Genomic DNA, 3,081 nt, shown 5'->3' with positions numbered 1-3,081 from the left:
AGATCTGAATACACATTTTTCCCAAGACAATATAGAGATGGCAAACCGGTACGTGAGATGATGCTCAACATCACTAAACAGGGAAATGCAATCATAACTGCAGTGAGATCACTGTTAGCATGGCTATTATCAGAAAACAAATGTTGGGGGATCCCTGGGTAGCTCAGCGATTTAGCACCTGCCTTTGGCAGAGGGTGTGATCCTGGAGTCCCAGGATTGAGCCCTGCATGGAGCCTGTTTCTCCCTCTGCCTGTGTCTCTTCCTTTCTCTCTTTCTCACTCTGTCTCTCATGAATAAATAAATGAAATCTTTAAAAAAAAAAAAAACAAAGAAAAGAAGTGTTGGTAAGGATGTAGAAGAGAGCCCTTGTACAACGTTATTGATAGGAAGATAAATTGACACAGCCACCATCAGAAACTTTATGGAAATTCCTCAAAAATTAGAACTACCATACCATATGATCCAGTAATCTACTTCTGGTTATTTTTCAAAAGAAAATAAACACTAAATGCAAAATATATCTGTATGCCCGTGTTCACAGAAGTATTTGTAATAGCCAAGACATGGAAGCAACTCAGTGTCCACTGATAAATAAAATGTGAAATATATCATGGAATATTAATCCATAAAAGGAAATCCTGCCATTTCTAACCACATAGATGGACCTGGAAGGGATCATGCTAAGTGAAATCAGTCAGAGAAAAATATTATAGGGCCTCACAGATGGAATAAAAAAAGAGCTCATAGACATGGAACAGATTAGTGGTTGTTGGAGGTTGGGGGTAAACGCATAAAAAGAAAAAATACAACTTTTGTTATAAAACTAGTCCTAGGGATGTAATGTAGAGCATGGTGACTATAGTTAATATCATTTGTATAATAAAAAATTACTTACATGTTTGATTCAGCAGCACCATATACTAAAAAATTACTTACATCTGAAAATCATCACAAGAAAATAAACGAGTAATGAAGGATGTTAACTAGAATTATGATGACCATTTAGCAATATGTACAAATCATGTTATATATCTGAAACTAATATAATGTTATCTCTCAATTGTAGCTCAATTATTTTTTTTAAACCACAATACCTTCCTGTGTGCTTAAACATGCCACAACAAAGAAAATGAAAACCACACAGCTATGTTTACATAGTGCCCTGTTGATTGTATCAAAAAGACCAGGTAGCTTTTCTGCCCATGAATGTGGCTGAGTAAGTGCCATTAAAGTCTCCCCTCCCACCACAGTCCTAAGTCTCCCAGAAAACCTGAGCAGCCGTGAAAGCTTTGAGCTTTGAAACAACTGATGAGAGTCTGAGGAGCCAGTTTGAGCAATGAGGAACCCTCACAGACTGTATGGTAATGAGAGATCCAAATACCAAGAGCTCCAGAGACTTTGGATTTGTCACATATGCCACGGTGGAGGAGGTGGATACTGCCATGAATGCAAGGCCACACAAAGTGGACGGAAGAGTTGTGGCACCAAAGAGGGAGCTCTCAAAAGAAGATTCTCAAAGACCTGGTGCCCACTTCATTGTGAAAAAGATTTGTGTCAGTGGCATTAAAGACCACTGAAGATCATCTAGGAGATTATTTTGAACACTGTGAGAAAACTGAAGTGATTAAAACCATGACTGATGAGGGTGGTGGCAAGTACGAATGTTCTGTAGTATTCGATGACCATGCCTCCAGAGACAAAATACCTTCAAAGTACCACACTGTGAAGGGCCACCACTGTGAAGCTATGAAGGGAGGTAAGCCCTATCTAAGTAAGAGATGGGTAGTGCCTCATCCAGCCAAACAGGTCAACAAAGTGGTTCTGGAAACTTTAAATGCTGGTCATGGAGACAGTTTTGGTGGGAATGACAACTTAGGTCCTGGAGGAAACTTCAGTGGCTGAGGTGCCTATGGTGGCCATCAAGGTGGCAGTAGCTATGGTGGCAGCAGGGATGGCTTTAACAGATTTGGTAATGACAGAAGCAATTTGAGGTGGTGGAAGCTATGATGATTTTGGCAATTACATCAGTCAGTCTTCAAATTTTGGAGCCATGAAAGGAGGAAATTCTGGATGCAGCAGCTTAGGCCCCTATGATGGTGAAGGCCAACACTCTGCCAAACCACAAAACCAAGGTGGCTATGGTGGTTTCAGCAGCAGTGGCAATATGTTTCCATTACTGCCTGGAAACAAAGCTCAGTGGGAGAGAAGAGCCAGAGGAGTGACAGGGAAGGTTACAATAGATTTGTGTACTCAGCCAAGCACAGTGGTGGCAGGGCCTGGGGGCTACAAAGATATCACACTTTAGATAATACTTGTGCTTGGGCAAAAAACAGGACTCCATTTGTGAAAATTGTATAAAATGTCATTTTAGTTTCTGTACTGTGAAAAATATGAAGCATTCCAAATAAAGGGTTTTAATATAGATTTTTTTTTGCACCCATACTATTATATAGATTGCTTGATATGATAGTCTGATGATGACACCAAATAAGTGGGTCTTAAAAGGAGGGGGGGCAGGTAGAGTCTTTATTTTAATGGTTATATTTTATCCTATACTCCTTGAGTATACAAAGAAGTATACAATTTTGAATCTAGCACAGAAACTCTTATCAAGAGCATGAAGCAGTTATGTACTTAATGTTGAGGTGGCTTTAATTTTTTTTTTAAATTTGCAATTCTGAGCATGATTTTAAGTCAGTTCATACACACACACACACACACACACACACATATGCTGATGTACAAGCTAGGAAAGGACTTAATTTTTGCAATTCAGTATTATAATAGTCATATCTTTTCCCTAAAATTCCAACTAGATATTTCTATGTGGAGAATACTGTCATTATGTTGGGTTTCCAGGAAGCTTTGTTACAGGTCTTTAATCTTATGTGCTAAGCTTTTTTATTTTGAGAACGGAAACTAAATGCATTCAGAGTCTTTCATTTCACATTTATGTGCTGCTAACCAAAATAAGTAGTTCAGCAATCCCCATTAGTTTTGCTGTGAAAATTTTAAAGATTCTGCAAGACATAATTTTAACAAAATTGAATTTTTCTTAGTTCGTTATTCAAGTATACAGAA

The 3,081-nt window shown here is 38.4% G+C and overlaps 1 pseudogene; it reads left to right on the top strand.

Moving 5' to 3' along the window:
* Nucleotides 1-1,632: 1,632 nt before the first annotated feature.
* LOC112923757 (heterogeneous nuclear ribonucleoprotein A1-like) lies at nt 1,633-2,305 on the top strand (annotated as a pseudogene).
* Nucleotides 2,306-3,081: the final 776 nt, after the last annotated feature.

Source organism: Vulpes vulpes, chromosome 6, assembly GCF_048418805.1.
Source record: "Vulpes vulpes isolate BD-2025 chromosome 6, VulVul3, whole genome shotgun sequence".
Taxonomy (NCBI): domain Eukaryota; kingdom Metazoa; phylum Chordata; class Mammalia; order Carnivora; family Canidae; genus Vulpes; species Vulpes vulpes.
The sequence above is the reverse complement of the archived record's forward strand: the minus strand, read 5'-3'. Positions and strand labels throughout refer to the sequence as shown.